Below are 14,287 nucleotides of genomic sequence, written 5' to 3' on the forward strand. Positions count from 1 at the left end.
AACCTATTCTATGCGGTCTCCGAATTATTTGTACCACTTTACCTGCCTTCAAAGGAATCTCCTTAAGGAGCTTCGGGATACCGTCAAGATCAATCAGCTGAGGGGGACCGGGCTAAGGCAGCCTCCCAGCTGGCGACTCTTAATTCAGTGGTGAACTCCTCCATGAGGCTCATTTCTTATGCAGCCGATGGTGCAAGTAGAGCCGCAGGCACAAATGTTGCTCTAAGGAGACATGCTTGGATGCGGCTATGCAACTTTGCGGAACCTTTCAGAGTATCTTTCACCAACACCCCCTTTGATGGTTCCTCTCTTTTTGGATCACAGGTGAAGGACACCCTTACCAGGTGTGAACAGGAAGGCAAGACTCTCTCTGCTGTGGGAGTCCATTTTTCCACTCCTTCCAGACCATATCCCAAGGGTCAGAAGAGTCTTATAGACTTGCAAGGAACCACCACGAAACACTATAAATAGTTGAGCAGGGAAGGGTAGGAAGGGACGAACAAAAAAAACGAAAAAAGGACAGGGATCAAGAATGAAAAGACCATATAAAGAGTCCTGTATATGACCATAATATAATAAATAATAAAGGGTCAGAAGAGTAGAAAGATGTGGTTCCGGAAATCTCAGGGAGTTTTGCCAGACACACGTGGTGAGCTCCCATCCAGGGGCAGAGGAGGGAACAATAATAGACGCCGCCCTCGTGGCAGAGGGGGTCCGCAAAACCAGGGCAGCAGAGAATCCTTCTCTGAGAAGCCCTCCCACCATCCTTGAAGGGTTGCCCGACTGCCCACCTCCGGAAGCAGTCGGGGGAAGATTATCACTGTACCCAAGAGCCTGGCAAGACATAACACAAGACAAATGGGTACAGTCTGTTATATCCAGAGGCTACAGAACACCCTTTGTTCGCACTCCTGTAGTGTCAAACAAGTCCCTTCCAGATGTTCCACCCAATCTAAGGGATGAAGCAGTAGAAGAAATTTCAGAACTGCTAAGAAAAGAGGCCATCCAGCAAGTCCCAGCAGACCAGCAAGGATCTGGAATTTACTCAAGGTTCTTTTTGGTACCAAAAAAGACAGGGGACTGGAGACCCATTCTGGATCTCAACAGACTGAACAGGTCTGCACAAAGAACCAAGTTTCGGATAGTCACGCTACAGTCCATTTTGCCCTTTCTGGGTCAGAACAATTGGATGTGCTCTATAGATCTTCAGGATGCGTACTACCACATCAAAATGGACAGACGCTCCAGAAGATTTCTTCGCTTCCGGCTGGGAGCCAGCCATTACCAGTTCAGTGCTCTGTCCTTTGGTCTCACCACAGCCCCCAGGGTGTTCACCAAATGTATGACAGTAGTCACCGCTCACCTGAGATGGCAAGGATTCCAGGTGTTTCCATATCTAGATGACTGGCTCCTTACTGCTACCACTAGGCATCACCTTCTGCGAGCCACAGAATACACTACTGAGACTTGCTCCAAACTAGGTATCTCAATAAATTTCAAAAAGTCTGCATTGTCGCCCTGTCAGTGTATCAGCCTTCCACCAGACAGGGTATTAATGATTCGTCAACATGTACAGGTCTCATTAGCATGCAAGAGAATTCAAGCCAGGTTCGTCCTCCAAACTCTAGGTCTCATGGCAGCAGCTATCATACTTGTTCCTCTAACTCGTTTTCACATGAGGATCCTCCAGTGGCTGCTTTTCACCCAATGGCCCTTCCAGCAGCTTCCCATGTCTCACATGATCATGATCACAGAAGCATGCAAAAAGCACCTTGCATGGTGGATGGTCTCCACATCAGTACCCCTAGGTAGACCATTTGTACCCCCCCAGTTGCTACGGTTACCATGGACGCTTCCATGATTGGGTGGGGGGGGCATTATCAGGGCAGGACAGTCCAAGGCACCTGGCAACCTCACGAGTACCACCTGCATATAAACGTCTTGGAGATGAGGGCTGTGCTTCTAGCGTTGCAAGCTCTTCAGGACTCTCTTCCTACTGGGACCATTGCTATTCAAACGGACAATATGTCAGTAGTGTGGTACATCAACAATCAGGGCGGAACCAAGTCCTACCCCCTATGTCGAGAAGCACTCAGACTCTGGCAGTGGGCGATCTCTTCCCAATGGTTTCTGATCGCAACACACATCCCTGGGAAGTCCGTCATAGGAGACAGGCTAAGCAGAGCAATTCTCATGCCTCACGAGTGGTCTATGAATCAAGTAGTTGCGGACCAAATATTCCACAAATGGGGCCAGCCTTGCTGCGACCTTTTTGCCACCCCTTTCAACAGCAAGTGCAACAAATTCTTCTCTCTCCATCCACTTCCCGGACATTCCCCCAGAGACGCTCTAGTCCACGATTGGCCTCAGGGACTTCTTTATTTATTCCCTCCATTTCCCCTTATTCCAAAACTGATACAGAAAGCTACCGTTTTGGGCTGCAAAATGATCCTCATTGCTCCTTACTGGCTTCGACAAGTATGGTTCCCGTTCCTGCATTATCATCTTCTCGAGCAGCCTTGGACTCTGGACCCAGTTCCAGACCTTCTGATCCATCAATCGGGCGAGCTGCGCCAATCCCTGCCATCTCTCCAGCTCACTGCTTGGTTGCTCCACTTCCAACCTTAGCCAGGCTTCCAGATATCTCCCAGTCTGTGCGGGAAATTATTTTATCATCGCACAAGTCTACCACTAGAAAAAACTTACGCTAGTAAGTGGAAACGTTTTTCTTCCTGGGCAGAGGCTAAGAGTATAGACCCCTTTTCAGCTCCTATATACCACATTTTGGATTTTCTTGCGGAACTCTTTCATTCTGGGTTTGCTTCCACTACAATTAAGAGTTCAGTTAGCTGCAATTTCAAATTTTCACACTGGCCTGTCGGGAAATAATATCATGTCGCATAAGCTATGTACAGCCTTTCTCAAAGGGACCACTCTGCTCAGGCCTCCAGTGAGAGATCCTCCACCTCCGTGGGATCTAAATTTGATTTTAGCTTCCCTAATATTGCCTCCCTTCGAACCTGCAGCTTCTTGTTCCCTGAAGTTTTTATCTTGGAAAACTCTCTTTCTGGTAGCTATTACTTCAGCCGGAAGAGTTTTGGAACTGCAGGCTCTTTGTACCCGTCCTCCGTACCTAGTGTTCCACAATGACAGGGTTGCTCTCGCAACTAATCCTTCTTTCCTTCCTAAGGTCCCTTCAGAAAATAATTTGAATCAGTTCATAGACCTTCCCGTGTTTTTTCCCAACCACTCTAACAGGGCGGAATATAAGTTGCATCAGTTAGATGTTCACAGACAACTACGCTTCTATTTACATAGAACTAAGGATATCAGGAAATCGGACCAACTTTTCCTTTCTTATGCTGAGGGTAAACAAGGTCTTCCAGTCTCAAAAGTAACCTTGTCCAAGTAGTTGACTTCTATCATCACATTTATCTATCAACTGAGGAATAAACAATTACCTGTTAAACCAAAAGGTCACTCCACCAGGGCTTTAGCAACTTTGGTGGCCTTTCAGGTTAGGTTGCCCATGGAATCTATTTGTGCTGCGGCTACGTGGGCCAACCCACAAACTTTCATTTTGCATTATAAGTTGGATGTAGTTTCCAGAAACCGAGCAGATTTTGGTTCCACTGTTCTGAAGAGTTTGTTCCGATGAGCCACCCAGGAGTTTAGGTGCTAGGGACGCTGTCCCAACCAGCAAGAATGAAGGCGAGATAGACAACTTAACATAAAGAAGTTATGTACCTACCATAACGTTCCATGTTAGTTGTCTTCTTCTCACCTTCTTTCTTGCATCCCACCCTCCATCCCCCTTTCCTTGTAGACCGAGAAGAGTTACTTATGTTTTTTTCACTGGCTGAGTCTTCTCTGGCTATTTTTTTCTGTCTAGTAGCCTCTCTGGAGGTTTTAGATATTCCAGGATAGGATCCTTTCTTTATTATGTCTGCAGTTAGACTTACCAAACGAGATCTGGGTATCTAGCGCCAGGCATCATGGGATATGGGGTGGCCTCGAGCCAGTATGCAGCTCTCAAGCTTTTGAAGATGGCCGAGTCAGAACAGAGGATCTTCTCTGAACCCAACCAGCAAGAAAGAAGGTGAGAAGAAGACAACTAACATGGAACGTTATGGTAGGTACATAACTTCTTTTTTTGGTTGATGGTGATGCCCAGTTTGTTTTCTAGATGAAAAATGCAGTCCCTGGCTTGACAAAGTAGATGCCTGGAAAGGGCAGCAAAGAGCCAATCGTCCAGGTAAGGGAAGACCTGAATACCCTGAAGCAGCAGGTGAGCCACTACTACCGCCATCACCTTAGTAAACACCCTGTGGGCTGTGGTGAAACCAAAGGGAAGGGCTCTGAACTGATAATGACTGGCTCCTAGCCGTAAACGGAGGAATCTGCGAGAGCGGCTGTCCATCTTGATGTGGTAGTATGCATCCTGGAGGTCTACTGAACACATCCAATCATTCGCCTGCAGACAGGGCAGGATGGATAGAAGAGTGACCACCTGGAATTTCATTTTAGTTACCAACAGGTTCAAGGGGACAGATCCAGAATAGGTCTAAGATCCCCTGTTTTCTCCAGCACTAAAAAGAATCTGGAGTAAATGCCTGATCCGCATTGGTCTGGGGGGACAAGTTGGATGACCCATTTGATAAGCAGCTTTTTTATTTTTAGTGCTGCTTCCTCCCTTTGCATAGGTGGGACATTTGGGAGGTGTTTCTTCGGTCATGGTGATTCTTTGAACGGGATGAAATATCGTCTGGATATAATTCGCAACAGCCAGCGAGCTCTTGTAACGGACTCCCATGCCATCGGGTGTAGTGACAGGCAACCCCCGACTGCCTCCAGAGACAAGCAGTCGGGCAACCCTTCAGGGCTGCTGCTCAGGTTTCTCCAAGAAGGGCTCTCAGGACCCAAAGTTTCTAGGATCCCCGCTGCCTCTAGGGCGGCGTCTCTCATACCCCCATCTGCCTCGGGGGAAGGTGAATCCTGAGTGTCCTGGCAAAATGCCAGAGACTTCGGGAACCACATCTTCTTCGTTCCTCACTGATTCCTGGAAAAGGATCACTGAGAGAAGGAGAAGCAGATTCCGATGGCAGACAGCATCTTCCTGTTCTTCTCACTCTGGACCAGAGTCTCTAACAAATTTCTCAAAAAGGGAAGAACCATCGTAAGGGGCATTTGTAAATGATGCCTCAAAGGGTTCCGAGAATTGCCAAAGGCGTGGCACCTGATGGCAATGCCTGTCCCTGCAGCCCTTGCAGCTCCCCCTGTAGTGTGGGAGAGCAGGCGCATGGACATATTTGAAACTGCTTTAAGAGTGGTCATTCGTGCAGAGAACTTCTTTTTGTTCTCCGCTGACATGGACTCTGGGGTCGACTCAGCGACTTCCTTGACCAAGTCTCACTGTAATTGAATGACGTGTGGCATGTAGTTCAGTGCCATTACTGAGAAGGTTGCTGAAGCATACACCCGCTTCCCAAAATGGTCCATCGCCCTTGATTAACAATCAGGAGGGGGAACTGTGGAGCTCTCCTGCACAAGCTCCTTCTTGGTGGTGACTGCCACCACCATAGCATCCAATGGGGACCCCTTACTCCAGCACATCCTATCTGATGGGGGACTCAAAACCTTGTCCGGGCACTTAGGGATAGGCTCCACAATGTCTGGTTCCTTCCATGCCCTAGATGTTATAAGATCCGCTAAAGGATCCGCAGGAGGGGACAATCACAATCACAGCCTCACCTCAGGCTTTGTCCCTATCGAATGGTGCACTGCTACAGTCATCCCTCTCTACAAAGGAAAAGCGATTACAGACCCTGGGAACTATCACCCCATTAGCCTGATGAGTCTGATATGCAAAGCTATGGAACGCATCATCATGGACCTAATAAACAAGGATATAGGGAATCTCCAAACTCTGGGTCCCACACAGTTTGGTTTTGTGAAGGGTAGATCATGCCTGCTCAACCTGGTCGACTTCTTTGAGTCAGTCACCAGTGCTGTGGATGAAGGCAAGGTGGTTCATACAGCCAACCTTGATCTGGCCAAGGCCTTTGATACCATTCCCCACTCAGGAATCATAAAAAAACTCACTAAGCTAGGCATCAACCCCTATATCACCAGGTGGGTTGCAAACTGGTTCACAGATAGAACCCACAGTCTGAAAGTAGCTGACTCCAAGTCAGACTGCCGACCAGTCACGCATGGAGTCCCACAGGGTTTGGTCCTGGGTCCTCTCCTGTTTGGTATCTACTTCTCTGAAGTCCAGGCCAACACGACAGAACTCTGGCTGACAAAGTTCACAGGAGATTGCAAGTTGGGAGCTATTATTAACTCCCCAAGTGATGTTGACATCCTACAGAAAGGCCTCACTGAGACTAACAACTGGTGTCAGAACCATGGCCTTAAGCTCAATGCCAAAAAATGTGTGGTCATCCCTTTTGGGAAAAACTCAGTTCCCATGAATTACCACATTGATGGTAGTCGACTGAATACAAAAGGCGTTATAAGAGATCTGGGAACACAGATTGACAGCAACCTCTCTTTTGACCACTACATTGCCACAGTGATAAGAAAGTCCTTTTATGCGGCACATCTCATTACTAAGGGTTCATCCAGGTAGAAAGAGGTCATTGTCTCCCTCTACTCTTCCCTCATTAGGCCAGTCATCGAGTACAATGCCCCATTTGGCATGTACCCTCACTAGACACCTGCAACAACCGGAGAGGCTGCAAAAGTACCTCACTAAGAGGAACCTAGGCCTTAAACACTTGTCCTATATGAACAGACTCAAAAAACTCTATTTTCTGTCTCATATTGCCTACTTAGAGGCGATCTCTGCTTGACTTACAAAGCCATGTCTGACTCAGCTCTGTTAGAATTGCTACATCTAATGAAACCCCAAGCCCTCTGCACCACACGCTCCAGAGACCTCAACCTCATTACCACAATCAACAGAACATGCTGGAGGGACAGGTTCATAACCCAGAGACTGCCCATGCTATGGAACAGACTTCCCATACATGTCAAAACAGAGCATCTCACTGGCCCTCTTCAAGAGAAATTTTGATGAGTGGATGGGAAATAGAAAATTCACTCTGGGGATCATTCCAGTGGCTCTACTCGACAGAGGCACTAGGAACTAAGGTCAGGTGGCACAATGCCAGGGTAATCCTATGGGCTAGGCTTGTAAAGGCTCCAGGGGGATTAGCCTAGTACACACCTATAAAGAAGGCAGGTGGGGAAATAGATAACTTAACACTGGAAGGGTGTAAGTATAAAGAAGCCAGGAAACGGACAAGAAAATTAAATGGCAAGTACTTATTGACATTCACTAGGGAAAGGGATGTCAGAAGAAATGGTGGACAGATGAGGTGAAAATGACTGAGGAAATAATAGTGTTAGGGACACTAAAGGAGGGCAGATTGCAGGGGTTTGACAGAATTCCATCCAAGATCTTCAGAAGAATTGTGGTGAAACATCAACAAGTCCTTTAAGGAATGTGTGGCCATGGGGAACTAGAATCAGGCAGCAGTGCATTTTCTATGGGTAATGTAAATATCAACCCACAAAGGGGAGTGAACCTGACTATAGTGATGGATAAATGAATGACACAGCCCTGAAGTTAAGGATCATGAGAGTCCTGGAGAATAATGGGTTACTAAATGAATTCCAGGATAGAGTAAGATCAGGTAAATCCTCTCAGTTTAACCAGATCCAGTTATACGATGAGGTCACTCGGTAAACGGACAGCAGTATCTCTCAAAACTTGATGTGCTCTTCAGTAAAGTCTGAAACTTTATTCTTCAACCATACAACCTTCTTGAAAGACAGAGGGAGAAGGAGCGGGCAACAAACTGTGCAGATGGAGGGAATAGTAATTGAAAGGTGGAACACACAGGATGGAGGGGGGAAAGGACAGCACTTCAAAACAAAAGAGATGACAAGTGAAGCTCCACAGGCATTAAGCATCAATTCTACAGCTAGCTCTCCTTAATGTGTCTCTCTGACTCTACAAAGAGCATGGAAATAAAATAAACATAAATCAAGCCCAGTGCACACAATGAAAAGACTGGGGGGTAATATCTCAAAGGTGAAAACCAGGTGAGGACCTGAACAGGCTGGAAACATTGACCAAGAGGTGGAAGCTCTGCTTCATCTTTTCCAAGTGCATGATGATGCACATGAGGAAAGATTATTAAATGGTGCTGCATGCACTTGGTGGAGGTCAAATCCAAGAATCAAAACTAAGAGAAAATTTTAGGAGGTATTATAAAATGTGCAAAACAACAAGCCCAGTGTGAGAGGGCTGTGACAAACGCAAACCAAATGTTGCAGATTACATCCAGGGTTAAGAAGGCAGGTTACTTTAAGACAAGTGAAATGCTATGTACAGTTGTGAAGGTCCTAAAGAAGGCAATGAGGTTACACAGTTACAAAATAACCAGAAAGGAAATGAAAGTCTGAATAAACCTGCCCAAATTTTAAAAAGAAGGGAGGGGTGGCTATTGCATACGTACACAAGCCATTAATGGAGAGATGTGACATGACAGGATAAGGAAGGTTGGGGAAACAAGGCAATTACGAGGAAAAATTACTTCAATGTGGGTATACAAAATCAATTCTTCACAGACAGTGTGACAGAAAGTTAGCTTACGCTGCCAGAATGCATAGTGTAAGCAAAAACAGGTGTTAAAAATGTTTGGGATCACAGGAAAAAAGGAAAAGGCAGCTGCCCTCGGCTAACTGCAACACTTGAGCTAACAAGGACAGACTTAGTCTCCTTCCATCAGTATTTATGATGCAACAAAATACAAAGCTAATTAGAATAAGTCAGTGACAGGAAAGATATTATGGAGGGCAGAAACAGAACAGTTGTGTACACTTACCATAAATGTAGATGTTCGTGTATTCACTGTTGCAGTCATCACTTTTGGGTTATCCTGCCAGAGGTAGCCCTCAGTCAGCCCGAACACCAGAGGATTACTATTTCTGCGTTAGTTGCTGTCACTCCAGGACTGACGTCAGGTCATCAGTGGTATAAAATCAGGCAGCCAACACCATTACATCAATTATTCTTGCCCTGTCAACAGCCCCCCAAATAGGGAGCTAGGTTATGGTGGAAAAACAGCACCAGTAGAAAGTAAATACCAAAATATCCCTGTAGACAGAGAGAGAGAGAGAGAGAGAGACAAGGGGGATGGAAGGAGAGAAACCAGGACTGCAACAGTGAATACACTCAAACATCTACATTTATGGTAAGTGTACACAACTGTACTATGTTCATCGTGTTTCACTGTTGCAGTCATCACATTTGGGTTGATTCCCAAAGCTGAAGAAAAGGGTGGAGGCAGTCAAGAAGACTGTGGGCAGGCTAGGATGCCCTGCAAGACTGTGGTGGCAAAGTCTGCTCTGGATTTGGAAAAGATAGGCAGTTGGTAATGCTTGGTGAAGGTATGAACAGATGTCCATGTTGCAGCCTCAAGGATGTCCCTGGTGGGGACCCCTCTGAGAAATGCTGCAGAGGTGGAGATTGCTCTGGTGGAATGTGTCCTGACCCCCTTTGGGGTGGTTTCCCGTGCTGTCTATAGCAGAAATGGAAGTAGTGTGCTATCCATTTGGAGATTGTTTGTTTGGATATGGCCTTGCCCTCTGCTCCTGCTGCGAAGCTGACTAGCAATTGATTTGTTTTTCAGAAAGATTTAGTCCTGTCCAGATAGAATATGAGCTGTCTGTGCACATCTAGAGAGTGCAGAATTCTTTCCCCCTTGTTTTGTGGGTTAGGCAAAAAGTGGGCAAATGTATGGATTGACTGAGAGCTACACTGGACACCACTTTAGGCATGAAAGATGGGTTAGTCCTGAGTGAGACTCTGTCAGCATGGAAAATGATGAAGGGATCTACAACCATGAGTGCTTGTAGCTCTGATACTCCTCCAGCTGAAGTGATGGCCAGAAGCAAGGCTGTTTTCCAAGAGAGAAATTTTAACTCTGCCGAAGCTGCAGGTTCAAAGGGGGGTAGGGTGAGCTTTTCCAACACAAAGTTAAGGTCCCAAGCTGGGGTAGGAGCTTTTCTGGGAGGCCTTAAGTTGTTAGCCCCTCTTAGGAACTGTTTGATGAGAGGGTGTGAGAAGAGAGGAGGCTCTGTGCTGTAATGAGCAAAGATGGCATAGGCATAAATTTTGTAGTAGGTCTGCCAGGTAATCCAGGATGAGAGGTAGGAAGGGCTGTGCCATTTCGGCTCCCTTAGCCTGGATCCAGGTGCAAAACCTTTTCCACTTGTCAGCATAGGATTTCCTAGTGCTGGGGCATCTGGCCTCATGTATAACATCTAGAACTTGTTTGCTTAGGCTGGCAGCTTGAGGGGTGGTCAGGGAATAAGCCAGGCTGCCAGGTTGAGGGTCTGCAATTGGGGATGCATGAATTCTCCATTCTCCTGGGTCAGGAGTGTAGGGATCTAAGGTAGGTGACATGATGGCAGGGGTGACAGGCTGCGCAGCAGTGGGTACCAATGCTAGCATGGCCAGTCTGGGGCAATCAGGATTGCCTCGGTTTTTCCTCCCTTATTTTGAGCAGTACCCTTGATATGAATGATAGAGGGGGAAATGCATAGACCGAGAGGTTCACCCACTGGAAGGATAGAGCATCCACTTTCCAGGCCTTGCTGTGAGGTTCCCTGGTGCATAATTTTTTGAGCTGAGGATTGGAGTGGGTGCCCCATTTCTGGGTTACAAAGTTGAAGGTTCTGTGGTCTAGCTGCCACTCATGTCGGTCTAGCAGGTTTCTGCTTAAGTTGCCTGCTAGAGAGTTTAGAGACCCTGGCAGGAATTGTGCTAGCAAGTGTAGCTGTATGGCTGAGGCCATGTGCCAAAGGGTCATGGCGAGCCTGCAGAGAGAATAAGAGTGTGTCCCTCCCTGCTTCTTGATATACCACATCATTGTGGTGTCATCTGTCTTGATTAGTACAGGTCCCAGGGAGAGTAGGGGTCTGAAGGCTGTCAGGGCGTGCTGAACAGTTATCTCTTTTTGGTTGATATGCAGATGTATTTGATTTGGGCTCCAGTGGCCCTGAATGCACCTGACGTCCAGGTGCGCACCCCAGGCATAGTCTGATGCATCTGTGTTGAGGGTCTGGGCGGCGTGGGGTTGTGAGGAGGGAAGTCCCTGGTTGTGGTTACAAGCTGCTGCCCACCAAAGAAAATCTTTCCTTAGACAAGGTATCACTGGTATGAGAGTTTCCAGGTCTTAAGATTGTTGAAACCAAAGGCTTTTTAGGTACCATTGTAGTTTCCTCATATGCAGTGTGACATATGGAATGAGTAGGATGCAGGAAGCCATGAACCCTAGAGCTTGCAGGATTTTCCTTAAGGTTAGCTGGGTTCTAGTGGCTATTTGAGAGAAGTAGCCTGTCAGGTAAGCTTGTTTTTCTGGAGTAAGGAATGCCATCTGGGATGCTGTGTCCCAGGCTTGCTCCCAGGAATACATTTTTTTGTGTGAGGACTAGTTTTGATTTCTTTTCATTGATAGTATACCCCAGGGAGGTCAGTAGGTCCTTTACAAAAGTCAGGTGCTGTAATAGCTTTTCCTGACTGTCTGCCTGAATCAGGCAATCGTCTAAGTATGGGTACATTTGAATATTTCTTTGTCTGCAAAGAGCAATGGCAGGAGCCAGGCATTTTGAGAAAATTCTGGGAGCAGCGGATAAGCCAAAGGGAAGCACAGAGAACTGAAAGTGCATAGATCCTGCCCTGAAACGTAGGTATTTCCTGCATGATTCCCTGATAGGGATGCATAGGTAGGCCTGTTTTAGGTCTAGTGTGGCTAACCAAGCATTCTTGGAAAGCATTAGTAGAAGCTGCTGGAGGGTGAGCATTTTGAATTTTGGTATCACCACAAAAGTGTTTAGAATGGATAGCTCGAGGATCGGGCACCATGCGCCCTCTTTTCTGGGTACCAGGAATGAGTAGAAACCTTGGCCTATCTGTTCTGCAGGAACATGCTGTATTGCCCTCATGGAGAGCAGAGAAAGGACTTGTTTTTTGGGCTCTGCCCACTGGTTTGAAGGAAGAGCTGGGAACCCTGTTGGGGTTGGCAGTTTGTGGAAATAAAATTTGTATCCCTGGGACACTATGTTGAGGACTAATCGGTCACTGGTAATAGAGGCCCAGTTGATTGCACGGAAGGAGAGTTTTCCTCTTAGGGGCACAAACAGGTGGGCAGACGTAGGGGCTGGAGGTGTAAAGTCATTGTGAGTTCTTACCATAAGGGGATGGCTTTGCACTCCCTGTTTTTGAAGAGGTGGACCTCCATTGCTTAGATCTCTGCATTCCCTGGGGCTGCTGTCTGGGGGTTCTGCTTCCCCTGGGTCTGGGCTGAGCTGGCCTGCAGGGGGCAGGAAAGGACCAGTGCTTGGAGGGGCAATGCCTACTGAACCTCGGAGGCTGGACCTGTAAGAAGTCTTTAACTGTCTGCATAGATTTAGCTTTTTCTTCCATCTTTTTTTTAAGACCTCTTCTGCCTTGGTGCCAAATAAGTTGTCCTTGTTCAATGGTGCGTCCAATAATTTGGATTTGACATGGTCTGGCAAGGTCTGTTTCTTAAGCCAAGCATGCCTTCTAAGCACAGAACCAGTGACTGCTGCCCTGCAAGATGCTTCTAGGGCATCAAAGCCACATTGCAAGGTGTGCTTAGTTACTTGACTTGCAGAATGCATTAGCTCTTGTAATTCTTTATTTTCTGCAAAAGCAGGAAAGGAAGATATGTTTTGTTTGAGGAGGTACATGGTATGCTGCAGATATTTCAGCATGTGGAACTGACAATTTAATGCTCTAATAGCAAGAGTAGCAGAGGTGTATACTTTTTTTTACCCCATCTGTCTAAAGCTCGGGAATCCCCATCTGAGGGGGTGGGATTCTTAGCTGAAGTTGCTTTAATTCCTTTAGGTCCTTGAGAGATAACCTCTGGATCAGCAGTAGGATTTTTGAAAAGAAATTTGTCAGAGTCAGGGACTCTGTAATACCAGTCACGTTTCCTGGGAGCAAAAGGAAGGGTGTCAGGAGTCAGACTGGATTCCATAAAGAGACTGGATTCCATAAAGACATCATCCACAACATCCAGGACAAGAGAAATGGCCAAAGGTCTGTGCTGTGGTAAATCTAAGAATTCCGAGTCTCTTTTCTGACTGAGGATAGTCTTGACATTCTCATTGAAAATGCTCCCTTAAAGTATGAAGGGTTTCCCAAAATGAAAAATCGTCAGGTGGAGAGGCAGAAGGAATGGATTCCTCTGCATCAGAATCCTCATAAACAGTGAGGGGTTGTATATCTTCATATTCAGATGCATCAGAGTCATCAGACTCCTGTTCAGATAAAACTACTGGGGATAAAGTCTCTTTCTTTTGGAAGGGTAGCCTGGCTTCCCCTAATAAGCATAATAAGGTCCATTTTAAGCATTTCAGATTGAGGCAAGGAAGAAGGTGCCTGAGCTTGGGTCATCGTTTTTTTGGTTGTAGTTCATACCCTGGGCCTTAGAAACTTGGTAGTTTTAGAAAGAACTGAAGACGCAAAAGAAGTCGTCGGTCTGTGTCGAGTATCGGTAGTGCGAAGTACTTCCTCAGAAGCTGGTGCCTGCTCAGCGGCTCCGGACCCATCCAAGGTAGAGACATCCGCAGGATCCTTAGTTGAAGAAGAGTCTTGCGGCATACAGGACACGAAAGGGTCTTGGTAGCAGCCTGCGAATCCACAGAAGCGGGCATCAGGGGCTGCGAAAGCTCCTCACTGAGGACGAGAGAACTAGCGACTAGCTTAGTGGAAGTGTCGTCGATAGTTTTGGACCTGTGCAATCTGTCTCTGTCTTTATCCTTATGTATTTTCGGAAGATCGGTAGTTAGATGGCTTACTGAAGCCATATCGGAATTCGAGGACTAAGAGCAAAAATATCTAGCTAAAATAAGGGCCCAATGACGTATAGTTCTGCCATTGAACAAAGCACAAAAGCGACAGCGAGGGACAAGGTGGTCTGGGCCTAACCAGGTGACACAGTAAGAATGGAAGTCTCGGTGTGGTATTTGCTTAACACAGGTGAGACAATTGTTAAATTTTCTGATCGGTTAGAGCAAGAAAAAGGACCCCCAACGGGGTACTTAGCTTTAGAAGACTTCAATTTCAATTCAGAAATGAAAACTCAGGTAGCAGCTGACCGGCACTCGTGCGAATTGCTTCTGCTTCAGGCTCCTCAGCAAGAAAGACTGATGTAATGGCGTCGGCTGCCTGATTTTATAC

The 14,287-nt window shown here is 46.7% G+C and overlaps 1 protein-coding gene across 1 annotated transcript in view; it reads right to left on the reverse strand.

The window, feature by feature from the left end:
• The window catches only part of DDX55 (DEAD-box helicase 55), a 584,207-nt gene that overhangs the window by 109,295 nt on the left and 460,625 nt on the right, over positions 1-14,287 (reverse strand). The window lies entirely within an intron of this gene.

Source organism: Protopterus annectens, chromosome 4.part0 (genome assembly GCF_019279795.1).
Source record: "Protopterus annectens isolate FY-2018-M chromosome 4.part0, PAN1.0, whole genome shotgun sequence".
NCBI lineage: Eukaryota > Metazoa > Chordata > Ceratodontiformes > Protopteridae > Protopterus > Protopterus annectens.